The following is a 27608-nucleotide window of genomic DNA, read 5'->3' as shown; positions in this document are numbered from 1 at the left end:
GGGCCGGGGTGTGGGAGGCAGTTACTATTTGATGGGATTACAGAGTTTCACTTTAGGATGACAAAACATTCTAGAGATGACAAAAGACAACAGTTGTATAACAATATGTACCCAGCAAGTTGTACTCTTTTTTTAAAATAGTACTCTTAAAAAGATTAAAATGTTATGTATATTCTACCACAATTTTTTAAAAAAGAAATAAAAAGACCTCCCCTAAATTGTATAAAGATGTTGAGATAATCATAAGTGAGAAATATTTATTCCTTTATGTAATTGTCAAAGTGAACGGACAAATCTTTGAGAAAATTTGTGAATATTTTATTTAAGCACAGGTGGAATCTACCCTTCTATGGAAAGATTGGTACAGAAAGGAATTTTACAGATTTCCTTTGTAAATTCTTCCAATATTTAACAATGCACATTACTAAGAAATTCTTCTTTAAATGTCACCTAAATCCTTCTTGCCCTATCTGAAGACCTTTCTGTTGTTTCCCTCTTTGGTGGCGACGGGAAAGAGCCAGCCTGCATTTTGTGTACTTCACCCTCAAGCCAAAATAATTCTAGTTGTTTCAGCCCTTCCTGGAAAGCTGTGTTCTCCATACCCGGATTTCATCTTCATGTATCTTTTTGAATCTGGTTTCCATTTCCCTGCAATTCTGTTTCCTGGTTAGGGCCTGTCTGAGGACGGAAAATTGACCCAATCCATTTGGACATTATCAACACCAACTCTTAGTCTACAAAGGACTTCAATTGTTCGAAGGACCTGAAGTCATTCTGAGTCATAGTGAGGAAAGTACATCGTGAGCACATTGCTAATGACAGGGAAATTATACTGATGGCTCCAAGACCTGGACGTGGGATTAAGAGGCAACAGGGACAAAGTCCTGTGGTGAAGAGCACACTGCGGTGTGGCCTGTGGACAATGAGCCGTGGGGGCATGAGCACGGGGGAGCAAGTTGCTCTCCTGTGTCCTTCGGGGTGGGGAGGAAGGCTCTGGGAAGGAAGCTCTGTGGGCGGCAAGGCAACTGGGTCACGTCCCTGGGGTGCTGGCTTCGAGGCACAGGGAGAAACAGATACGGTGGGATAAATGAGCTGTCGGAATGGAAAACACAAGCTCTGAGGGTTACTCTGTCCCTACTATTCCTACTGGACTCCGACTGTTCCGATCTGGACGAGATACCAGGCCCTGATCCAGGCAGCTTGGAGGGACTTGGCAGGTCGGGCAGGGCCTCCTCGGAATCAAATCTGAGTGATAACTTACACTTGCCCAGCATACTACAGACTGCAACACCACTTACATATCACTGGCCTAACTTATGCCACACATTGATTGCCCTTTGCTCTCACCAGGGAATACATGTTACCACCATTCTATGTGAAAGGAGATCCATGCATGATCATATGACCAGCAGAAGAGCTATGACAGGCACATTGTCCTCTGTCCTTCCACTCTGGTGCTCTTTGGTCTGAACCACATTGCCCTTCCTGGAAGACTTGTCATGGTAGACCTTGGTGGACACTCCCCTGAGATTCTTCTGTCAGGGGCACAGAGTGTTGCATGATTAGGAAAGACTCCACCCCGCCATCCTAAGCCACGCACGAGGTGGTGATAGCGAACATGGGTGAACAGGGGTGAATTGTTTCCTCTGCACATTTCATGGTAGCCCAAGGCTCCTTAGATAACCGAGGCCCTTCTGGAGACAATGTTTGCTGTGGTTTAGGGTTAAAAGAAGGACCCTTTGGCTATTGTCGTTCTTCTTGGTAAACAAACACTGAAAAGAAAGAAGACAATTCCTTTAAATATGTGTGTCTTATAATAATATAAAAGTCTGTGTTCACAGAATTACTAATGCCATTTCTTATTAACAATACTCCAAAACTAGACATTATCCAAGGCCAAGTAGGTTGTGTGCATTGAATTGTTCATGAGTCAAATGAGAAATGAATACTCTATTGAAACCAAAGCAAGATTAATTTTTTCCCCAGTAAGAAAAGACTCCTTCTTACCACCCCCAGAGTTTCCACACAGATTAGATAATGGCCTATTTTATTTTAATAAAGCTTTTAGCAAAATATTGACAAGCCACACATGTGGCCTCTGAACCTAGAGACCAAAGAGGCTGTTACTGCTCCTTTGAGAAATGATGCAGTTTGACAACAGATCAGAAGAAAGAGAAAACAGTGTTATATCCAACGTGGAGTTGAAAGTTAGTAAAATCACCAATCCCTATAGCAATGTGAAATTTCTCCGAAGTCAGCTGCCATCAATTCATAGGCTCCAATCTAAAGTTTCACTTGTACCATAACTTTCGGTGGTCCCGAAATAAATTACTGGTAATGGTGTGTTTATTGTTTATCATTCATCACTCTGGCGGGAACACAGATGACATTCAGCCTCTGAGATTCAGTCAGACCACGTGAAGCCAGCAGGAGAGACATGCAGCCCCTGTCCCGCAGAGCACTGAGACAGCAGGGCAGGGCTATCTCTGTCTGACGGGTCAGAAAGGACAGAAACTAGGCATCTGCTGTCCAGCTCTGAATGTGCAATGTGAGCAGGGGATAGGAAACTTACTCTAGATCCTATAGGCATTCAAGGAAAAAGCATAGAAAATGGATTTGGTATTTGACTTACTAGCTATGTCACTTCAATTCAAGTGCTATTCTTGGACCCGAGATGATATTCTTCATCTTATACAAATTTTCTCTTTGTTTCCAGGTATCTCCAGGCCGAAGACTTGAGCCATGGGATGATAGTATTTATGGCAGCTTGTGGGTTTACATCTGCGGTCCCTTGTATGTCTGGTGAACATTCAGGTTTATTTGTTCAATGCCTCAACAGCAAAACACTCTCTGCACAGGTTTTTCAAGTCATTCATCTATCTTAGTTCACAGTGAAATGAGGCCATGTAGCTCTCCCAGCTCCTTGAAAAGCCATGCATTTTCTAGTCTCAATAGTATTTTCATAGTGTTGCATGACGACCCTTACAGGGAGACTGGGCATTTGTGGATGGGTTACTGCAGACCTGTGGCCTTGCAGTGATCTCTTGCCATCAAGACCTGTAGTCCTGTCCTGCTTAGGGAGATGGAAATAGTGACCCATTTCACATGGCCAGGGACCCCACAGCAGAAAGCCTCTACCCTCCCAGAAAGTCAGCGTGCGTCTTCCGCTTCCACCGAGAGCCACCTGCCCTGGCTGTGCCATCTCCTCCCTAGCCCAGATGGGGCCCTCTGATTTAGACTTGTTCCGGGATGGCAAAGATCCATGTGTCCTGCCATCATGACACCAGGCTTTTATAGACTGAGTCAAGAAGAACAAGCAAGTTACACCACAGCCAAACTAACCTGTGGCGGAAATTCCCTGAGGGTTTTCAACTGAACACACTGTCTCCTTCCCACAAGGAAGAAAGTCAGGAGAGGGAGGAATCCAAGCTCCACTCGGTTCCACAAGATATACAATCCCTCAGGGCTTCAGCTGACAGGAAATGAGGACTACTAAAATATCATACGGTAAGTGAAGAAACTGATACACCAAGGGGTAAGGAAGTGATTGATACAGGTCCATCACAGAATAGTGTATTAGTTTACAACTGCTGCCCGACTTAAGCATAAAACAGCACAAATCTACTATCTAGGGATGGGAAATCCAACTGAGTTGCTGGAGCTTCGTTCCCTCTGGAGGTTCTAGTAAAGAATTCATTTTCTTGCCTTTTCTATCTTCCAGGAGTTACTTGTATCCCTTGCCTCACAGACACAGCAAAATCGCATCTACTTTCCTTCCTCTGGGACCTTACTATCACCTCTTTCTCTGTGACTTTGACTCTTCTGCCTCCCTCCTAAGAGGATCCTTTGTAAATGCAGGTGGCCCAGGCAAGCCAGGATAACTTGCCGACCTCAAAATGCTTACTTTTATCACAAACAAAGGATTTTTTTTTGTCATCTAAGGTAACATATTTACAAATTAGGGTATTAAGATGCAGAAATTTTTGGAGGGGAGAAACATTATTCTGCCTACCATAAATGAAAACCAAAAATCTAAACCTCATCACTAAGAAATCTATCCAACTCATGTGTTAATTTCATTCAACATATATTTACTATCAACGTACCTAGAAACCAGGACTATGACTGGTAAATATCGCAAATAATTGGCACAAAAACTCTTTGATTTTCCAAGTTATGCTTTAAATACAATTCATGAGTAAAGAACATATCTTTAGATCCTTTAGAAAAGAAAAATTCTGAAAAATGCAACTTCACTAACATAAAGACCAAGGGCTCAAGTTCCCAATATTTAACCAAATGATTTTACAGATTAAAAAGAATGGTATGAACAACTCAGTAGAAAATGTGGCCCAAGATGAGCACCTTGTAGAAGACATGCAAATGGGCAGTGCATCCTTACAATGAGAAATCGCAATCTACCTGTCAGATTAGGAAGTGCTGTGTCCTGCATGTTTGGATCTCTCCAGTGTTCCAGTGTCCACACCTGAACCCTGAAGGTGGTGGCACTTGGAAGTCAGGACTTTGGAAGGTACTGAGACTTGGGTAAGGCCTCCAGCCTGGGTCCTCAGCACTGGGGTAAGTAAGAGCCCTGACATGGAGCTGAAGGACTGGAGCTAGCTCTCCCCCGAGCTGAGCTGATATGAAGATGCTGGCAGGAGGCATGGGAGTGTTCGTGTGCAGATCCAAACTGGGGAGATTTGCTGAAACCTTGCTCACCTCTGGAGCTGTGAGGAATCCTACTGGTTATTTAAACCACCCAATTCACACTTCCTCGTATAGCAGCTTGAACTGATAAGATAGGAAGATGTAAAAGATGAATGATATTCTGTAGAAAACCCCACAGCACTGCATCAACCAACTCTCCTGTTCCTGTCTGCCTCTCTGCTATAATCTTCCACTTCTCCCATCATATTTGCGATTCAAGCCAGAAAACTATCCTTTCGGTTTGTCACACATACAGAAGTTTAACCCAGCACCTCCTTCTAGGAATTTAGCACCCCTAAATATTTATACAAATAGGAGGTTCCATGTACAAAAATGTAATTGGAAAAACCTGGAAGCAACCTATACGTTCCTAGGTAGAGATTTGATCAACTGCCTTATTATATACCGATAAAACTAAATATTGTGCAACAGCTAATTTCCATGTCTGTGGAAAATATTTCTTACTGTGGTGATTTGCAAAGATTTCTGAAGTGTATCCTTTAATATAAAGGGTGATGTTATTTCGTACATTGCATATTTGTTAATTATCCTGTATTATTTATTAAATAAGTATATTTCCATGCATGCATCTTGCAAAACAACTGAAAATGTTGGGAAGAGAAATGAAAGCTACTTGACATTTCACTGAGTATTAACACAGCCAACCCTCAATAAAAGTAAATGATACAGCTATAAAAACTGGTGAAAGAGATTCAATATAGTCTTTTGAAGCTGTCAAGGAGGAAAATAAATTAATGAAACAGAGCACATTGCTAAAGATATAATTAAAGAAAAGTTTCTTAATGTAAAAGATGATGTAAAGCTACTTACTGAGAGGATATATTATGTACCAGGGAATAGTAACTCAGAATGGTCAACATCGAGAACCGTCCAGTAAACATGTGGAATCTGAAGATGAAAGAAGAATTATAGGCAAATTAATCAGGTACTTTATAGTGGGAAAAATGCAACATGGTCCTCAGGCCTCACCTTTATCCAGTCCCAGAGGGAGTCAAACCCCGCCTCTGTGGTTCTCAGGGGAAATGTGGGTAAGGACTTTATATTCAGTCAAACTATCCGTAAGCACAAAGGGTACAAACAGTTTTGAACAGACAGGAAACCAGAAAATGCTGTTCTCCAAGGTGTTTCTTGCTGGAGGACAAACTTCAGCCAACCAGACCCCAGGAATGACGCGAGAGCAGTATAATGGTGATCACGGCGAAATCAAACACAAATGTGGAGTTGAGTGGGACCAAATGGAATATAAATTTTATAAATGGTGACCATGTAGCAATGACACGACTGAGGAAAACTGTGAGAGGGAAAAGGAAAAGGGAGAGAACTTGAGCAAAATTCCCCTTGAACTCTTTTTAAGGAGCCAAAAGTAAAAGGAACACATTTCAAACAAAAGAACCAAGCAGTCAACATTCTATTTAACAGAAAAATTGAACATCAAGAGATATAATGTTATTAACTAAGTCAGACAGTTGATAACACAGTGGCAGGGGCATGATCCATGGAAGAAATGGTTAACAGGCTGGACATTGTTAAAATAAAACAGAAGCCCTTTTCTGTGAAAGACATGAACTGGGAGAGAATTATTTGCAAAAGACGAATATGGTAAAGGACTGATCTTGAAAAATACAAAGAATTCCTAGAAACCTACAATAATAAAATGAACTACCCAATTAAAAAATGGACCAAAGACCTGAACAAACACCTCATCGAATATTTCCAGGTGGCAAGTCATATCACAGACTGGGAAAATTATCAACGACAGGGATGCATTTGCTTTGCAGCCCTGGAGTGGGAATGCAGAGCATGAGGTCCAGGGCGGGTCTTCACACTTTGTCACCCAGGGCAGTGAGCACACACGGGACCATGGAGAAGGTCAGGCCGAGCCCACCCTCTGTTACTAACCCACCCCTTAAGACAGCATTGATTCACTCATCAAGTCTCAGGACCTAGGCACCTCTTAAAGGCCCTAGGAAGCCTTTGCAATGCAATTAAATTTCACAATGAGGATTGCAGAGGACACTGAAAGCACAGCACAGGGAATACAAAGGAAAGCCACTTCAAGATGATACTGCTCCGACTAGAAGAGCCAATGTCCAAGCCACAGACAGCATCAAACAGCAACAGGAACTGGAGCAAGGGGAACTCTCATTCACTGCTGCTGGGGTGCAAAATGGTACTGCGCTTTAGAAGACAGTTGGGCAGTTACTTAGGAACCTGAACATGCTTTTCCAACAGAATCCAGGAACTCACTCCTTGGTACTTACCCCCAGGACCTGAAAAGCGGCTGGAGTTACATCACGTGAAATCTTTCTGTAGGACCCAAAATGAAAATATGGTCTTATTATAAGCCCAAAAAGCTTGAAATTATCCAAGTTAGAGATTATAGGCCACTCAAAGTACAGACTCTGGTAGAACTGTTTAAGCAATATCCCAATGGTTCTCCATGCTAATAGAGCATCTCAAATGATGAGAACTTTTCCTAGCAGGTGGTCTTTAAATTAAAAACAGACTTTCTCCTCTTATCTAAGTGAAAGGAAGCTGGGATTGTTAGTCTTTTGTAAAATGGTGGAGTCCATCCACTTGTCATGGAAGAGAGGGACTGCAAAGTACCCTGTGGATGTGATCACATGACAGCCAGCAGATGTCAGAGGAGCAGTGCTGAACAGTAAGGAGACTTTTGTGAGTGCCAGAAGACATAGCCTCTCAGCTCTTTGCATCCCTTGAGATACTGCACTACAAACCAGATCCCAAAACAGAAAAGAACAAGACTCATGTCCTGTTCGTCAGCTATATGGACCTCACTTTGCAGTAAAGGAGGGAAAGAACTTCCCCAGACAGCAGTACTGTGGTTAACTCTCCAGATCTCACGTGTGACCCCCTTTAGTACTCTGAATCAGGAAAGAGCCACAAAATCACATAGAACAATAGGTTAAATGCTGGTCTCTGCAATGTACCAGCCCTGAGCACTCCGTAGAAACTGCTTTCATTTTTGGCCTTTAGAAAGTTATTCTACCAAATGATTACTATGGTAATTGGAATTAGGAATGGAATTATGGTTGAGCCCTAAATGACATGATGCTGATGTTCCAACTGCTAGTTAGCTGTTACACTGAACTATTTTGAACAATGAGAGGGACAGGATCAACTTGTGGGAGCACTAATTTTAATTTTGGGATAGCCAATTTGTTGGTCTTTCACTGCTTTCTTAAAGGAAACCCAAGGTCTGAAGAACTTGCCCCTGGCCTATATTCAAGGAGAAAATTAGAGCATCCCTGCCTTAGGAGAAAATATTTAACCTCATCCTCCTTTGAGGACAGTGCAGTTTCACATTCACAGGACTCAAAATCTGTGCCACAAAATGAGAGATCTCCACGATGGATCAGTAAAGCTAATTACTTTGGGAATGATGCCCCCCTTTGTAGTCTCTGCAGAGCACATCATAATTCTGCGAAAGGGGAGGATGTGGGAGTGCTACTATACAGATGTGACTTAAAGGCACAATATATCACAGAGCACTCAGGTTAAAGTTCGCTAGTCGTAAAGCATATCGCTGACAGTTAATTTGCTCCTATCTTCATCTGCTAAGACATTAGCAGGATTTAATGAGTGGGTATCAACGGCAAACATTCATTATATATCTTCAGATGATGGAGAGGGTTATTATGGTAATTAAAATCAAGAGTCACAAAGAAGCAAATTAGAAATTAGAGTCCTAAGAAACAAATCAATAAAAAGTAAAAAGTCAGGCAAATTTTAAAAGAAATTGTGCATTCTGCATTTTGTTCTTACCTCCTAAAAATATTTAAAAATACATACATATTGTAACAGTTACACACACAGAGCTAGGTGAGAGTTCTTGATAATAATTTTCCTCAGGAGACAAGTATATTAACAGTGTCATAAGTTATTATTTCAAATGTATTTTATGTGTATACTATAAAGCCACTAACGTTACAAGGATGGGCGTATATAATACATACTGTTTTGCACTGTTTCTTCAGTAAACATATTGTGGATAACTATGTCACTTCATGAAAAAAAAAGTACTTGATTCACACGTGAAAATAAATGTATTCATTGCTTTGGACCAATGAATATTTTGAACCACACTTTTCTTTATCAAATGAAAAAGGAAATAGTGCTTGAAGGACATTTAACTCTCAATTTTCTACTCTTCTGAATGATTTCAATTTTACTGATAACCATGTATTTTTTATTACTGACAGCTAGATAAAAGCAATAAGCAAGAGAGAGAAATGGAGAGGCTCAATTTCAAAGGGTAAAGTAATAATATAATTCAGATTGCCTGGTTATAATTTTTTATACTTTTTTAAAAGATCAAATTTTTTTTAAAAGATCAAATATTTAAATATTAAATCTTTGGCTCTTTGTAGAAAAATCTGTGAACAAAGGGCAAAAATTTGTACCCAGATTCCCAAGAGGAATCATTACCTGACACAACCGGAGGCCAGGCTTCCCCGGAGTAGCCGACTCCAAGTGGTCCACTGGGAAGAGAACCCTGACTCAGAGCCTTTGTGCAGCCACCTGACCAATGGCTTCCAGTTACACCAGGGCCAGGAAATTCCCTGAGGAGTTCAATTCCTACAGCCTACTTTTTTATTGTTATTATTTTCTTATTCTGAGTAATACTTGGATCCAATGGAAGGAAATCTTTGTTTGCTTTGATCTTACTAAGAGCTCCTTAAAGCGCAGGTCCCAGCTGAGGAAGTGCATGTGAAGGCGAATATGCTGAAAAGCGAGATTGCTGTGGCTTGGTGCTTCTTTCCAGCCCATGACATGGAGACCCCTCTATAAGGAGCCTGGAGAGAAACTTCTGTCTCTGTGTAAAACAAACTGAGCAATTAATCTGTTTTTACCTTCTGGTCAATGTGGATTTTGCAACAAAGCTTGTTTCTGGTTTTATTGTATTGAAAACGTGTAACCTAGAGGTCTCTAGACCCCAGCAGCTCAGGGTCAAAAGTGAGTCCCATTAACATTCACTCCCAAACAAGAGGGCCCGGTGGACCTCAACTCCGCACAGAGAAAGCCTTTTGGCCAGACTCGTCTGCATGCCCCTCGGGGACTGCCACACTTGATTCCATTTGGGGCTCGAAGTAGCATGGACCAATCGCCTTAGTTTAAGCAAAGAAAAAGGAATTTGTTACAGGGACCAGAAGTGATCTGTAGAAGGTAAGGGCAGAGAGATGCCTTTGTCTCAGAAAAGTCTAGAACCAGAGAATCAAGTGGCATCAGGAAGCTCCTGCTGTCTTTCATCATTGTTGCTTCCTGCTGTATTACTGTGTTATTCCCTCCCTCCCCCCTCTCTCCCTCTCCATTCTCCCCCACTGCCCCATCTTCTTTCTCATTGGCTTCCATAGCTGATCCAACTCAGCAACAGAAAATGAAGGCCAGTGAGGGCCCCCAAGCTTACATGACATAGATCCAGCCACCTGGAGAGGGGTAGAAATACCTGTGCCCAATGTTTAATTTCTGGAGAGGAAACTGACAGTACCACTTGAGCAGAATGCCCACTTTCTCCAGCTCACTATGGCAGAAGGTGCGGAGGGCATGCGGCCCTCAAATGGCCCGGTGGTGTGGTGGCTGGGAGAGCGTATTCCTGGAGAAGGGGTGAGCAGGGCCACAGTGTCCATGTGTGACGGCTAGAAGAGTGGTGTGTGGCTGCTGAGTGTGGTGCTCACCTCCCAGGACAGTGGCCTCCACACCGCTTAGGCCACGCCCCCACACAACCTGTCCTTGCCCTGCCCCGTTGCAATGTTCTTACCACCGATCTCAAGGTCACAATCTCAAGATGCTGAAGCATCGTAAAATGCACTCAGTCCCTTTGGTGTGGAGCACCGAGAGCACCTGCAAAAAGATGAGGAGAAAGGCACTCCACCGCGTGGGGGAAAGGCCATTCTGAGTGGAGGCTGGGGTTACTCAGAGCCAGGGAGAGAGCACAACGTAAGCCCACGTCTGTCTGATTCTGAAGCCCCTCATGTTTCTCATCTAAAATTAAACTTGTAAAAAATACAGTGAATATATTTTGTTTTAAACGAATCATACAAGCAAGCTCAACACGTAGAGGAAATAAAAGCTGAGCTGCTTTGGCAGAACTGGGCTGAGTGACGGGCAGGCGATACCTGTCCACTTGTGCTACTGCGGGAACCTTGGCGACCAGGGACTAGAGACGCCAGTCAGTTTTCAAACCTTACTTGAAATTCATTTGTGTTCAAGAATGCAGGGCAATTAGGAGCAGTTGCTAGAGAAAGGACCATTTTCTCTCAGAGATGAGGCAACTCAGATTCTCCTGCGCCCTGGACAGAACCTGCCTTACTCTTCCTCAAGGGTAATTGGTGGCGTCCAGGTGAAATTGTGAGGAGGAAAATTATGTTCCACTGCCCACTCAAAGGGATCTTTCAAGTCCCTCTTGGCCTTTCTGGAACACTTTGCTCAGGATCAAACCCCATGCAAGCTCTCCACACAGATACACACACACACACACACACACACACACACACACACACACACAACTTGGTTAATCAAGAAAATCAACTCGTGCTGATGTGTTGACTATTCAGTGCTCCTGCGGCACAAAAACCAAGAACTCTCATATTGTTATGCGTGTGTCCCTGGAAAAACATCGCACAGCAAAACAAATTGAGGTTTCTTGTCAGACAGTGAGAAGTCCCACCATGAACTTTGCCCTACATTTTCAGCCAACTCACAGAAACATCTGGCTCTATGTGTTACTCTACTTTACTCTCCCTACAAAGTCCCATTGAAACATTTAAAATAAAATTATAAACTCACAAAACCATATAGCTTAATGATAGAAAAGAGAAAACCATCACCAAGCCAGCCACTTTAAGGAATTTCTAAAAGAGAAGTGTATATATGATTTCATTGCAAGATGAGATAAATTGCTAGCAATTCCACAAATATAACAGGAAAAAATTGCCCATGTCTCTTTAGAGGAAAATTTCACTCAATTCTTCCTGGGATAGAATTCCAGTGGTGATTTAACAATTGCAACTACTTTAAAAAATTAAATGTCCAAGTCCATTTTATCATGAGTATAAAATTGTGCAAGATTTTCAAAGTTCTTCCAGTTATCTAAAGTAGGAGGTTGGAGTAAAAAAAAAATTTACATTTTTCTAATAAATATGCTTGTATCATTTCCCCTTTGGAAACAGGGAGTCAATGTTATGTTGGTACATGCAGACTTTGTATACTGAAACGTTTTAAACAAGCTATGAACCAAGGATATCTTCATACATTTCAATTCTGTGTCCAAAAGTATCACTAACATCACACCTGTTATAAGATCCATTCATTTTGGAAAAAACTGTAAGTCCCATCTCTGGACCACAGCTGAGTGAATAAAGAAATGGGCTGTGTGGTTCCTTCCTTATTTTCCCCTTAATCTAAAACAAATATATTGTCTTCTTTCCTTCTTTTCCTTTTTTATGGCTTTGATTGTACATATGCTTAGTATAATTAAGACATACAAAATTAGGAGGTTGAAATTCTTTATAATTACTCAAAATAATAAGAGGAATTCTGTATCTCCAAGCTAGTAGGTTCTGATATCAAACCCAATAAACAAAACACAGAAAAAAAGCTAAAACATTTAGCTCAATTAAAAGAAAACAGATTATCATTCTAATGGAAAAGCACTCAAAAGACACATGCAGTCAATTAAAGAGGAAACACAAGTAATGAATGCATACATGAAACAGGAAAAAACTACAACTCTGCCAGTAGTTAGGTAAGGGCATCTAATAAGAGCACTTAAGTCTCTGGTTAGGATTTGTTTTTCTTATCTCATCATTAGGAAGTTTTAAAGGTTTTTTAGGTGAAAGAAATATTTGCCAAAGGTGTGAACAAACTGGAATCCTTGACATTGCAAATTGGTGAAAAAAAATTGCAGGGAGACACTTAGAAATATGCATAATAAAAGCCTTAAAATGTGAAGATCATTTGGCCCACTTCTAGGAATTTGGCAGAAGACAATTAGATAAATACATGTAGAGCTCCATTACATAGCAGAATTGTTCACAGGAGAAAATTAATACAATGCTAAAGTTTAGTAATTGAACAAGTTGAAGTAGGGATGGATTGTAGAGGTCAATGTCCACCGGAACATATGATGTGAGCACCGACCTAGAAAATGGTCTCCGCTTAACAGCTCTGTGGGCTCTCCTTCTCTGAGTGGTTCTGTGAAAGGGTGCCCCTGACAGACAGCGCTAGGAGAAGGGAGCCTGAGCACTCTGTGACCCCGGAACATGCAGCACGAGAAGGACTTGTCTTGCCCAAAATGCCATTGTACCCAACACTGAGAAATCCTGCTGAGCTAAACCTCTTGGAATAAAATACAAGACTCTGACTCCCCAACTCCTGATTGTTTTTCTAATATCAGCTCTGTCAACTTCCCTCCCTATTTGGGACCCTTCTCCGACTCACCTCAATTTCTGTCTCCTCTACCCCATGCCTTAACCGTATCAAATTGCTGGCAATTCTCCTGGATTTCCAAGAAGTATTAAGTTTCTCAACTTTCATTTGGTTTAGATTATTTGTTCTTCCTAGAATAAGCCTTGTCCTATTCATTTTTTTAATATTCAGGTTAATCATCTTCATGGAGACTTTTTTTGGATGATAGATTTCTCCCATTATAGAAAACTTTTTCACTTTCTTATTTATATATGTCACTATTACAATATTTAAAACAAAAAACAGTATTTATTTTATGTCTAAATCCTCCCAGTAGAAGTGGAAACTCCTTAAAGGCAAGGAGGGAATGACTATTCATAGTTAACCCCAAGCAAAAGGGAAAAAGGCTTGGCCATCTAAAAGACACTGTACAAATTCTTGTGGACTGGAGGAAAAATAAAGCTAAATTTGAATTCACCAACTCTTTTTCCTGGCATTGGAAAAAGTAGAAAAAAATGAATTAAAGCAGTAAAAGGACTGAAGCAGGAAGATCACAAGTTGAAGCCTAGGCTAAGGAACTTAGCTAGACCCAATCTTGATATAAAATTTTACAAAACGACTAGCTTATAGCTCAGTGGTAAAGCACTTGCCTAGTATGCACAAGGCCCTGAGTTCAATACACAGCACTCCCCCAAAAGAAAAAATCATTAAATATTGAAACAATGGTGTTCAAAATGTGACTTCAATCAACAAAGAAGAGTGATCTCAGAGAGGCGGGTGAAACACAGCAGCAGCTGATTGCCTCAGCCTGCTGCCAGGGGAGGGTACATTCACAAGAACCTGCGAGTCCAACAGATTCCCCAAGGTGACAAGATAGAGCTGAGTGTCTAGCAAATTTTTCTCAGTGATGACAAGTGACAAATAAATGATAAGCAAAAGGGGAAATGACAGGTTACTATGTCAATCCTTATGCTTCCAATGGATTTGCAAATCTTAAGGAAAAATGCAATCAACTCTCAACTGTTCACATTATAACCATTTTGTGGAAACTCAACAAAGCTGGTCTTGTTGGGAGAACCGGAAATTGATTCTGGGAACCTCCAATCTTTTACCTGTTATCTTTGATAATCTGCTGGAAGACGGTAAGTAGTGGCAGGATCAGCCTACCTGGGACACTTCCCTGCTCTAATACCTAGGTAGACTTGTCCAGTTTAACTTCTATGTGCCTCTGTTTCTACATTTATAAAATTAGGATGATGATAGTATGTATTTCATGAGGCTGTTTTGAGGATTAAATGAATTATACATGTAAAGCTTTTAGAACATTAGGTCAAATGAATTACATACTACACTTGATTTTAGGCAAAAGGCCAAGACGCAATAGGGTCAAATGATTAGGGGTTGAAAAGTTCCATGTTATATATAATCTGATCCACTGAGTTAGAAGAATAATCATAACCCTTCATCATAACAAGAGCTGTACATTTTTTTATTGAAACAATAAGTGAAACTGTAAATTCTTAGCTGCCATTAAGCGCTAAATGATTCCTTAACACGTGTACGGCATTCGTCTCCCTGTCTTGCATCTTATTGAAAACAGAACTGTCTTCAGATTTGTGTGTATGAAAAAAGCTTAAAATGCACAGCAGATTGTCTTATCAAAGAAACTGAAATCTCCCAGCCCCAGAAGATTATGTCTGAAGACAAAACTAGACCACCATCATTTCAAAGCAAAATTATTCTTTTGTCAAATGACAGCAGTTGAAAACCTGACTTTTTTCTTGTGGATATACATATGCTTTACCTCAAAAGCCTGACACTATACCATGAATTGAATAAACTCTTTAAGTGCTCAGGCTTGAGTATGAAAATGTAGCAGTATTTTCCTGCAGCCTTGAACATGGAACTGTGTGTCTTCTAATTGTGCTGGAAACATCTGTTTGATGGGGGGGCTCTGAGATTAGTCAGATAACAGGCATTTTTCCCATTTAGGTTTTATGACGATAGAAGAAACTTGGGGTGCAAGCTTCTCAAGTAAATGTTTTCTGAGCATCAGCATTAGATTTCTCGCTCACATTTTGAATTTCTAATCAGAAAGGCAGATGACGTGAGGAAAGGCGATGTTTATGCAGGAACCAGAAGCTGCTCCGCAATGAGTTCTGGATGCATCGGGTGTTGGCGTCCATGGGGCACCTGGTGTCTCAGGGAATGGGACGCTGAGGTGGATTCGTTTCCTTTCCAACCCAAGGGCTCAGTGCCCTCAGTAGTCACAGCTTGAAAGAAAAGGATTCCCTTACTGTCACTGACATCCCCACAGGCAGGGCACGGAGGACCCGGCTCGTAAGAGAAGTCAGAACATCTCAGAGGAGCATGAAATATCAATTTATTATAGATCCTGCTGCTGTGGTAATTCTACCGCTCGTTCATCACAGTCCAAGTGAATGAGAAGTTTTCATCATTTCTCAGAAAACAGCAGAAGTCAGAACTCATGGCAGGGGGGTCTTGTGTTTTGAGGATTTTCTATAAAGAGGAGTTTAATGACTTTTCAATTATTTGCTAAGTAAAAGACTATAATAGACACAAATGCTTTATGAATTAAGTCAAACACTTCTTCTGTGAGACGCTTCCTGTGACTTCTGTTGCTTTCACAGTGGGTTTCGTGTGCAATAACATGCTTCAATCAAGCCAACTTCATGTAACTCTGCTAACAGGAAGGATTTCTGTCACAGATTTTACAGACCTCTTCCGTCGTGACGGACATCCTGAGCAAGCGAGCAGGACTTTCTACACTGACGTTCAAACAGCTCATCCCTGATCTTTCAATTCGCACCATTGCCCCTGTACCATCTACTCTCTGAACTGGAACAATCACTGTGTAAGCATCTCATGGCTTTCTCGCCTTGGGTCCCTCTAGGAGTTTTCTATTGCACTGAAAATGAAATGCAAACTCCTTACCCCGGCTTAGGAAGTTCTCCACATCCTGGCCTTCACTGAGCGCTAAGGACTTGGCTTCCTCCCCGACTCAGTCACTGCTCCAGCCACATCTGCTCCATCAGCCAAGATGCTGATTCTTCATGACAGACGTGGCTCACCTGTCCAGTTGCCACTGGCCACTGTCGGCCCTCACCTCTAACATGGGAGGAGCCCACCTGCAGCCTTGGCCCTGCCGAAGAGCAGCCACGGCAATCTTTGGAAAACATTAATCCGATCACATCAACTGAGTGCTTTAGATACTTCAGTGGCACATGGTGGCCATTATGATGATATAAAAATTCCTTCACCTGGCTCAGGAGATGCTGCAAAATGTGACTGCTGTGATCTCTCTTGCCTAATCCTGTATCTAATATGCTGGTCTGATCCTGTACACCAGAACCCACAATTGCCACACTTCTGTCATGATGTGTAGCTTTAGTCATGGTCTCAGATCATACCCACAAATGTTCTCTTAGACTGAGGTGTCCTTTCCATCTTTCTTGTTCCTAAACATTTCCCGCTTATGACCACTATGGATGATTCCCACAGCATCCTGTTCTTCATATAATGCAGATGCACGATCTATTGTAATTATGTTTCCCTTTAGACCAGAGGTTGGCAAACAATGGCCTGAGCCTACATCCCATCCCTCCACTTGGTTTTGTAAATAAAGTTTTATTGAGACATAGCTGCACCTGCTCATTTGCACATAGTCTCTGGCTGCTGGTTTGCTACAACAGCTGAGTTAGGACATCAACACAGAATCTATAGAGTTAGCAAAGCCAAAAACATTCCCTGTTTGGCCCTTAATAGAAAAAAATGCCAGCCCTAGCTCTTGAAAATAATGGATAATTCTTCTTTCATGACTTTATTCCCCACACCCAATGTGGTCTCTAGAACATTAAAGCTTTTCAATAAATAACTATCCACTTTTATCCATACATGGAAAAATGATGCTTATTGTAAATTAACAAATAACATGCATCCCAAGGAGTGATTCTGCAGGTGTAGGCTTTTAATATACCTGGAGAGAGAGCCTTCTGTTCAGCTTTTCCTTCTACTTTGGAACAATGGCACTGTTGCATCACTTCCTCCTTTCACTTTACTGTTGTGATGAGCATCCTGAAAAACGAGATGGAGAGGAGAAAGAGGTAGCTAAGAAATCCTCCCACAAGTTAAAGCATATGTTGAAGTTCTTTCATTCCTTATTTTTCTGTTATATAGACCTCTTCCCAATAGCTTCTACCCACAGCACAGACTAAAATTTGTGAATACTTGGAAAATCTCATAGGGGAATTGGAAATAATGATTTAGGAATCCTAGCCATGCTATCCTCATATCATTTGCATTTGACTGGTTTGCATTCGCTCTCCTAGAGGCAAAGAGAGGAAGGGGCAACATCCTGCCTTTAGGTTCACTCTAATCACATACATGAGATACTTGTACCAACATTTTTATTTCAGTATGCCATGTTGTTAAGTACCCTATACAGTAAAACATAACCCCTATTTTTCGATTCAATCTCTACACTGTTCAACTGTCAAATATTGGACACTTTCTAAGGATGGAATCTCATCTACAGGGTATAGATTATCACAAAGCAGCTAGCAAATGCCTTGCAAAGTGAAATCAGTGACTGTGTTATACTTCAGGCAATTGAAGAGTTTAACTGGCTCCTAACTCAGGCTTACATGCATCTGATAAGTACAACTGGCTCGAGCAATCAAGGGACTTTTTTTTCCCTAGGCTGGTAAGTACTTGTGAATGGTTAGGCCAACTGGTTAGAGGTTAAAGTTCAGGTTAATGAGGTCAGAGTCATAAATGGGAGTCTTAAGTGAGGCTTTCCTCTAATTCATAACTGAAAGTTGAACATTTAACCCTAGCCAGTCAGTACCTATTTTTCAAAAAAGGAATCAGAGAAAGAGTGGGTGGTATAATGTAAATCCATCACAGTGCTGGAAGAAGTACTCAGAAAACATGTTTCTGATAGCCAAAATCATCATCTTTTTCTAAAATCAATAGTCAGTTATAGTAAAGCCATGAAGTCATCTATAATTTTCACTCCAATAGTCAGGCAATCTGAAAGAAGAAATCAGAGTTAAGTTGAACGTCACAAGTGAATCTCTGACACAATCCTTTCCTCTCACAGATGAGGGAACAAATGAAAATTCATGAGTGGGGACAGAGGCAGAGGGTACTGGATTATTTCCTCAGTCTTTAAGCCAGAGATAGAAAGCAGAGAATAGGATTCAATGTTTCTGATGCCTCCAGGTTTATGAGTCTTTTTGTCAAGCTAAGGAAAGGCTGTTCCATGGTCTCCAGACAAGAAAATGACTTGCTGGCCTCCTCCTGAATGTGAGGAACCTGTGACTCACCTGCTTCCAAATGCAGAAGGAGGAATGGAGATCATTGCTTCCTTTAGGAAATGGCTACATCCAGGGAAATCCTCTACCGTCACTCCCCTTATGCTTATTGAAATTTACATTTACAAATATTCTTCTTTCCATGGTTGCTTTCTCCTTTCTTTTTCTCCCAACCCAGACTATCCTCTCTGAATAATAACTCCAAAGTTGTCTTTCATCTCTAAAACACCAACCAGCCACTTGATTTGTATTGTTTCATGAATTGTGCATGGTCTTACAGATTTCTTTGCTTTCCTCACATAGAAAATTCTAGAAATTTTCTAGAAAGTGAGTGGCTTTTACAGAAGTACTGATTTCTAGCAGATGTTTCTCTATATAGGTGAATCGTCCTTTTACCTTTAAATTGTATAATTTAGCAGGCAGTTGACAATGGCAAACAGAGATTCAGTAATTGTACAGAAAGAAAAATACAATGGGAATCTGAATTTTTAGTATATACGTGAGTTACACTGATTATCCTTTTTTTCCATAAATGAACAAGAAAGGAATCTGATAGTGTTGAAATAGTATTAATGAAAAGACTTGTTTAAATTACATAAGAATTTTAAAATGTGACTTTTAAAATTGACTCATATCTGCATGAAACCCAAATGAAAAATGTAGATAAAATAATTGTGTAGGTTTATTCCAATTTCTGATATGTTTGCCTTAAATTACTTAAAAACAACCAGGTTGGCAATCCTTTTCTATTTGTTTGTGCCAGTGGTTCTCAACTCCAGTGAGCACCAGAGCTTATTAAACACGGATTTCTGGGCTCCCCTCCTTGATAATCTGTGATTCTAACCCCTGTAAGTAAGAGGGGTCCTGAGATCACAATTTGAAAGCCACTGATTTATACCAAAAAAAGACTTGAATTCTTTCTCAGCATAAATAGACAACATAAAAGCACCCCAAATACTAACCATTTGACAAGAGTCTGATGTGGATTTTATAACTATCTGGGGGAAATTCCTGTAGGCAATTTCACTTTACCTCTTTGTGAGAAAGTTACTTGGACCAGGAATGCTTCTGGTGACTCCTTCTCAGGCAAACTATCAAATTTAATTCCAAATACAAGGATATTTGGAGAATACAATAAAATGTTTATAAGAGCAATTGATCTTGTGAACACCTAACCTTGTTTTTGGAAATTAGAAGTTCATAGCTCAAGTTATGGCAAAGATGCATAATTTTCGTAATGCACAAATGGGAAACACTAAAAGAAGTGAGCACTCAGCAGTTTTGTTATTAGGCACTACCTGGGTGGCACTGTTCACTCAGCCTTATTCTCCTCCTGGATGAAGTCAAAGTCACTCTGCAAGGCAGTCAAAATAAATATTAGCAAGATAAGAAGGAAGGAAATAACAAGAAAAGATTTATGTAAATAATTGCCTTGCAGCAGTTTGCCATATTATTGCAGTTTTTAAGCACTATAGCAATGGCCCCAGCTTTTTTTCCATTAAAAAAATGCAAATATAAATAACGATCATTTACTTCCGTTGAGACAGTGCCGGCTTCAGTAGAGCAGTTTGCAGAGATTTTCTGTGAGAGACAACTGTTTTAGATCCACAGAAGCTGTCTGGGGAGACAGATAAGAATAACCTAGCTTGAGAAATGCTCAAGTTCGTTCGCTTCAGTGTGGTCTTCCTGAATACTTTCTCTTCCTCAGACGATTTCCTGGATGGAAATAATCTGTTTTTCGGAAGATCTTAGTACCTTTTGTTCCAAACTTTCTACACACAAAGCCTGATGTAGGAACTTTAGGCTTCACTGCATCAGGCCTTCCCAGAAATGCCAGGAACAGTTGTAAAAGGACTTTATAATTTAAAGAGAAAGGCATGATTATGAGTCTCAAAACCCTAAGTGCCAAAGAGTGTTTTAAACAGAAGAAGAATGACAGCCCTGTCAGTGGTAATGCATTTGTATTTGCATCTGACCTAAAAGCTCTTTCAACATCTGCAAGGACAAAAAGAAAAAAAAAAATCATCCAAAGAAAGGTTGTCCTGGGATGAAGTGTTAAGGACACAGCACGGCTCTGCTCTGCAGGAGAGCCACACATCCAGTTGTCACCAAATCCGCCAGGCCTTGGAAGACGCTCCTTCTCTAGGGTTCTGTATTTGTTTTCTTGCAGGCTAAACTCAGAGCATGGAGAACAAAAGGATGTTCTTTTCACGTTTCTAATTGCTGCAAGCCCACAGGTAATAGGGCAGAGATGGAGACTGAGCTGTCTGTCACATTGGGTAGATGACTCTCCTGTAAACACTTTGGCAACTAACTTCCCTCTGGTCTGCTCGTGGTGTTTGTCATTTCCTAGCAGAAAGGGTTGGAAAAAGTATCAGTTTCATTAGATTGAAAACAGGTCACAGTTTGTTATTTGGACGAGGGAAGACAAAAATATTTCAACCTTTGGACTTTTTGCTCTGTTTAGAGTAATAAACTTATACCTGAAATTAGTGAAAAGGTTTTACAAAGCTTGTTCAAACTAGAGAAAAAACACTACATTTTTCATTTACAGCTGTTTCTCCATTATTCTCTGGCACCCATGTCTGTAACATGATATGAATTCATAGCTTTTGATTCAGAATTTGAATGCAATGTTATTATGGTTTATATTATCAAAGTGTTGAAAACTGATCGAACTCATTGGCCTTTTGTAAAAAGAGAATTGTGAAGTATTTTATGATATTTTCCAGATATGCTTACGTCCAGTTTTAGCCGTAATTAACGTAAAGAGAGCTCTCCTGAAGCTATTTACAGAATGAAATGTCTCCAGGGGTTAGTAAATTGCACACTTTTGAGGTAATTTCCTTGGGAAGAAGTCTTTATACCTGACTCTGAAATCCCTTGTACACCTCCTATGGAGCTAGTCGACTTTCATAAGCAGCATAATGACTATGTGTCAAAGACAGAGTGATAAACGGTGAGTCTTCAAAGACAGAGAGGGAACCTCCAAGCTTTCTTTTTTCTGTTGACATGTATAACATCAAATTAGACCGCAGACATTTGAAAGTATACTTTCTTTGCAAAGGTGGGTAATTATTTTCAACATTACAAAGAGGTTGTAGGTCCCTTATTTAAAATAGTCTGTTCATTACTGTTTTGTTAGAGAAAAAAGAAAATTCTTCAACAATACAAGAATTTTTTAAAAATATAAATCTTTATAAAAATCACATTAAGCACTGCTCTTCTCTAGTATGTGGAAGAACAGTGTACAGTAGGATGTGAATTTAAACCTCGGTGATTATTCCCTCTCAGAGATATTTAGTCCTTGTCCTTCTCTCAACCCTATTACCGGCAACTATCAAGTGCAAACATCAAACAATATATTTCACTTCACACATCCAGTACTTGCTGCTACACACCCATGACGTTTCATGTAACACACATGTCACATGTTCTTTGTGGAAGAAACAAGCCATAGGAGATCTTGGACTCACCTGTGTAATATGTGGAAGAAACAAAAAGCTCTTAGTCTAAGTTCCCAAGAACTTAACCATTACAGGTTATAAAGAAAAAAATTCACATTTGCATTCCTTTTCTTTAGAACTTAGGGAATCCTAAGTAGTTTTCTTGTTTTCAACTAGCACCATGTGCCATCCTGTTTTTAAACATTTTAAACATCTTCTGTCCATTGTTTCCTAAGTGTGTATAAACAGATATCACCGATGTTCATCAACATTTCATTCTTTTATAGTGGTTTAGTGTAGAAGTCAGGTCAAAGCGTTTCATCTGTGTGTTTTTAAGTTTATTGAACTCTTCTAAGTGAAACCAAATGTCATAAACCAGACTTTTAAGGAAGAAATTATTCTGCCAAAACCAATTCATTATTAGAATATGAAATATTTTGAATGAATTAGTTTCAATACTAAATATTTCTATCCATGATAGAAATAACAAAACCAATCATATTATCTTGAGGATTTAATTCAAAATAGAGGAATTTTAGGTTCTTAAAGTTAAAAAAACAGTCATACTGAGAAATGGGGTGCTATAATATTACATTTCTTCGGTGCTCCTTTTGGATTTTCAAAACACTGACTTTCAAATGTATCTTCTTTCCCAGGCTTCACAAGAGCTTCACAAGGCAGATGGGCCGTTATTTTCCAAATGGGACACTGATGCTCAAAGTGCTGAAGTTACCTGTCTACATTTGTATAATAAAATATGACGAAGTCCAGTCTCGCAATTATTATCCAAATTCCAATCCAATGTTTTTTTCTGTTTCAATTCCTAATATAATAAGTCACAGAAACATTTTCAAAGGAAATTCATCCCCAAATGTCTACCAACAAGGGCCGATTTCCCATGGCAGTTGCACAAGTGAAGAGTCAGTTTAATAGCGACTTCCTTCCGGGTCTCCCATCACTGAGCTCCCATGGACAGGGACTTGCCACCTCTAGTGGCTAAGGCTCTGGCTAAGGAGGAAGAAGCCTTGAAAATCTTTCTCCAGCTGGATTTAAATACAGCCTTGCAGTTGGATTAAAAAACATTTAACAGATACATGGCTATTATTGAGTGTTGAAATTTCTGAAAAGTTTTACCTTTCATTTTGTTCAATTTTTATGAGTCACATTTGCAGCACACAGTGATTGTATTTCTCATGGAGAGCTGGTATAGGGGCATCACACATCTTTGTTCTTCTAGCCATGCCCCCTCCCCACTCCCATCATCTCTTGGTCCTCTTCCCTTTTGCAAAAAAATTGATGTCCCTATTGCCTATTGATTATTTCTTATTTTTCTCTTTACTTTATTCATGCTTTGGGTTTCTCATGTAAGAGAAACCATGCCATATTTGACCTTCTATGTCTAATTATTTCACTTAACATTATGATTTCAATTTTTACTTTTTAAAAAAATCTTAATATATTCTCAGATCTTTGCAAACACATTTTTCTCTTATTTTTAGTATATAAACTATAGCAATCTTTTACAAAGGCTCAATTGGATTTTAAATTTCCCTTCATAAGTGTCTACAATATTTCTATATATCTTCGATATCAGCCTTATATGCTGATTCTTCTCTCTCCAGCCCAGATACATGCAGTGGATTTCCTATCAAAGCAGTTACCTGCAAGGAGAGGTAAAAGTGGCACAGAGGTGTCTCCCTGTGTACCTAGTCTCATAGATCAAGGCAGGGAAACTGCACACAAAAGCAGCTTTCATTGTCTGAGGATTAACATGTATTAGTCCTTACTGTAAACATGGGGACTTCAGCTATGGATTAATGTTTTCCTCTAAAGAAAGGTGTGAGAGAAAACTGACAAAACTTAATCCTAAAATTACCTAATTTTGAGTCATAGGTATTCTCTTCAGAAGGTGATGGGTGGGTTAAGCCTGTTTTGCTTTGGTTTTTATTAGTTTCATGTGTTCAGGCTAGTGAACGTGTCAGCTTTCGTGTTTCCTCTCAGTGGCTGAACTCTGAATGGGTTCAGCAGAGGGTAGCTGATTTTCCTGATAGGAACCTGAAATGTTTTCCTTTCTGAAGGTCTGAAACACAAAGACAGTTTAGTGGAAGAAGTGAAATTCTTCAACAGAAGACTGTAATTCACAAGAGATAATTTGTGCCTCCGAAGGAACAATTTTGAATCCTGCAGGTATTAGGGGTTCCTTTGGTTTTCTATTCAGGGCACCAAATTCTTGGTTTTCAACCCTTTAGGGCTAAGAACACTTTCTCCCAAAAATAATCATCAAGATCCCAAACCAGGGAAATTCTGCGTCACAGCTGTTGATTAAGGAAAGACATAATGTTGGAGAGCTATTGTAAATTCACTGTCTTTGGAATAAATGTTTTATTTTAGAAAATTACAGCAGTATCCACATACATTTGAAAACATATATCTAAGAGTCTGAACAATGAATGTAATCAAAAATAGAACTTAATTTTTCTGTATGAAAAATATACCAGCATAGTAACTGAAGAACAGTTTATTATATATGATATACAATAAAGGCATTGTACTGCAGCAACAAATAAGTAATATTGACAAGGGTTATCTGACTCAATTGAAACCTCTACACACCAGACTTACTGTTTGTGTATTCTGGAAAGTAACAAATACGTGTTTTAAAGATCGAAGTGGTAAGGATTAACATGCTTTTTATGCATATCATTTCTTAATTTACATAACAGAAACAAAATCCAAAAGAACACAGCTAGAAAACTTTTGAGAATGCATCAAGTTGGTGACTGTTATTGCATTCTTTTAAAGTAGCATTCATTTGGAACATGTTATTTCCACATAGTCTGAATAATGATCTCTTACTGTATGTATAGGAAGTGTATGGAAATTTTTATAATTTTCCCTTGACTTTATCCAAGCATGGAGCCCAGGGTGTCACGGAAGTCTCTATTGGTGAGAGAAATCATCACAATTCCTGTTTATTGGGTTCCCTGGAAATTCCAAGTGTGGAGGGAACCAAAGCTCAAAGACCGTTATCTGTTAATGCCCATCTTTCTGCCCTGCTTTTCTCTAGGCTGATTTTATTCTTCCTGGCTCCCAGCATCTTTAGGTCTATCTGCCCTGGCAGACGCGTCTCCACCCCCTAATCCCCGTCATTCCTGGCCTGGGTCTTCCTGGCGTATCATGAGTCTCCTGCTCATCTCTTAGCCAATCACTGTGGTCTAAGGGATGCAACACTGTTACTGGCCAGGGTTAAATCATGTGTCTACTTCCAGAAAGGTGGCACCCATACAAACTAAAAGCAGAGGGAAGATGTATCCCCAATGGAAAGTGCGATGTTTGTCAGACTAAGAAAATAGTTACTGGGCCAGAAAAAGCAGAAATATTCAAGTCACTCAGTCTTGGGAATTTTTACAGAGATGAAGACAGATGTTTGTTTAAGGACCATGTTCGGGAGGTTTTGAGAACACAGGAACCAGAAAGCAGCTGGATCCAAGGGGACCACAGGCTGGGCCTTGGGGTGGTGACTGTGGCAGGTGCAGGGTTTGCCTCACACTGCAGAAATGCATGCACTGAGCCTGAGGGTCTTGATATAAATGTGCAGAGGGCAAGCAAGCACTGACTCCAACAAACCCCCTAAGAGCCTGGCATGTGGGGCTTGGTGTTTGATGACTGAGCTTTATGTGGCCACTCGTGTTGTGCACTGAAAGTACATATAGATTCATGCCATCTTTGAAAAACTTGTGTGATACTCTAGGAGCCTATGAGCTACAAATTGGATGCCATACTCCGGATCCAGGTTAATATTTTTCCAATTTGCAAACTGCATGTATTTCTAAATAAGTCTGGCTCTCTATAACAAATATTACACAGGATATTGAGCTGATAAATATGGCCTGTAAGAACACAGGCTTTGTCGTTAGATTCCCAGGGTTCAAATCCTCACCTCAAAAACACAAACAAACAAGAAATCAGGTGCCACCGCTTTCTAGTTGTGTGGTCTTGCCAAAGCTAATTAACTTTTGTCAGTCTCTGTTCCTCGTTTTTAAAATAGAAGTAAAGCAGCACCATCCCTCACAGGTTGATGTGAGGATGAATAAAGCTGTTGCTTCAAAGGTGTCGGAATAACTGACAGTAATTTCCCAATAAATGCCAGCTGCTGTTATCAATTCCTAAAAAAGTAGGAAAGGTGAGGGTATATCCATCACCACATTTCAAACAGCAACACAAAATCCTTAGCCAAAGACCCTTCATGTGCCCTTCAGGTTGTATGACTGAGGGACACATTTGCCACACAGTGGAGAAGAGGTGTCTTGCTAGTTTTATACGTAATGCTGAAACCCAGATTTCACCTGGGTGTCCTCCTGCACTCATTCACACCCATCAACAAATCAACAAGCCTCCCTACTCTTACCTGTGTGCTCCAAAGGCACGACTTCCTCATTTTGATGACCAGGACGATCCATGCGCCCCACAAATTTCTGACGAAATCTCATACCATATGTGATCTTCGCCCTGGCTCTGTGTGTGCTGCCTTGTTTCAGCCTCTGCTGATCTAGATCCAAAATTCAGCTTGTTGGTTAAATTTCCACAAACGTTCAATTCAAACCAATGATTTCATGCATACTAAAACTTTCCTAAAGTTTCACAAGTTCATGGGAAGAAATCACATTTTTCTCCATTTGCCTGGACTTGTCACACAGTGTCTTCTTCCTTTGCTCTGACCTCTCTGGAAGAAAAAGCAGGACTCAGATCCCTTGGAATGAACTGAAAACTTCCAAGCAAAATTATCAAGGCAGATTTTTCCAAAAAAATACAGTTTTCTTACTGAGGAATTCCATCACAAATCATATTTCTAACCTCATCACATCATGTTGGACTTTATCAATATGGGCATTTAGGGGGTGTGAGCTGTGCACCCACTTTGCAAAGGAACATCGCAGGACATGAGACAATCACCAAACACACCACTACCTAACTGTATCAGTCACTTTCCTATTGCTGGGCCAAACACCCAACGGCCACACTGAAAGGAAGAGAGGTTCACTTTAGTTCGTGGTTTCAGTCCATGGTCATCTGGCTCCAACAAAAACAAGATGGCGGAGAGGCATGGCAGAGGAGGAAAAGGTGTGTAACCCAAGGCAGCCAGGAGGCAGAGCAAAAAGGGGGCAGCTGGGGAGGACCCTTCTGGGTCATAACACCAATGGTCACTTCCGGCCAGGCCCTGCCTCCTAGCAGCACTGCCCGCTACTGAGTTGATTCATGGGTGAATCCTGATCTAACCACCTTCCACACAGGTGAGAATTGGTGGGGAGGCTTTCTAGATCTAAACTATGATGCCAATTCACAGCACATGATGTAAATGAGATCTTAAAGTACTGATGGAGAACACCAAAGATGTAATAAATTCATAATTTTTAAATGAAATATTAGTATGTTTCAACACATAAAGTGATTGTGGATATTTAAGTATTGATAATGATCAGTCTGAAGATTGTGACTAAATAGAAGGATTTGATTTTATTACCTTCAGATCATTAAGATTTCCTGAAATGATCTGCATTCCCAAGAGAACTCTGAAGTCACAAAATTATTTACTAAGAAATATAAGCGTAAGCATAAACTCCAAGAAGGTAGCAGTTTGATCTCTTTTTTCCATTAGTATATTCCAAGTTCC

General features: G+C 40.2%; 1 long non-coding RNA gene across 2 annotated transcripts; it reads right to left on the bottom strand.

The window, feature by feature from the left end:
- Positions 1-296: 296 nt before the first annotated feature.
- Positions 297-27301, bottom strand: LOC110348474 (uncharacterized). Of its 2 annotated transcripts, none has more exons than XR_015439006.1 (5): positions 26346-27301; positions 19790-19845; positions 17153-18207; positions 5539-5616; positions 297-1772 (listed from the first exon to the last, which is right to left on the bottom strand). It is a non-coding gene; the product is annotated as an uncharacterized LOC110348474 (long non-coding RNA). The 2 variants fall into 2 exon arrangements; XR_002393737.2 differs by having other exon boundaries at positions 17153-17250.
- Positions 27302-27608: the final 307 nt, after the last annotated feature.

Source organism: Heterocephalus glaber, unplaced genomic scaffold, assembly GCF_053883595.1.
Source record: "Heterocephalus glaber isolate CG9 unplaced genomic scaffold, H.glaber_assembly_v1.0 deba00001465, whole genome shotgun sequence".
Taxonomy (NCBI): Eukaryota; Metazoa; Chordata; class Mammalia; order Rodentia; family Bathyergidae; genus Heterocephalus; species Heterocephalus glaber.
Note: the sequence above shows the minus strand (reverse complement) of the source record. Positions and strands in the feature narration are given on the sequence as shown.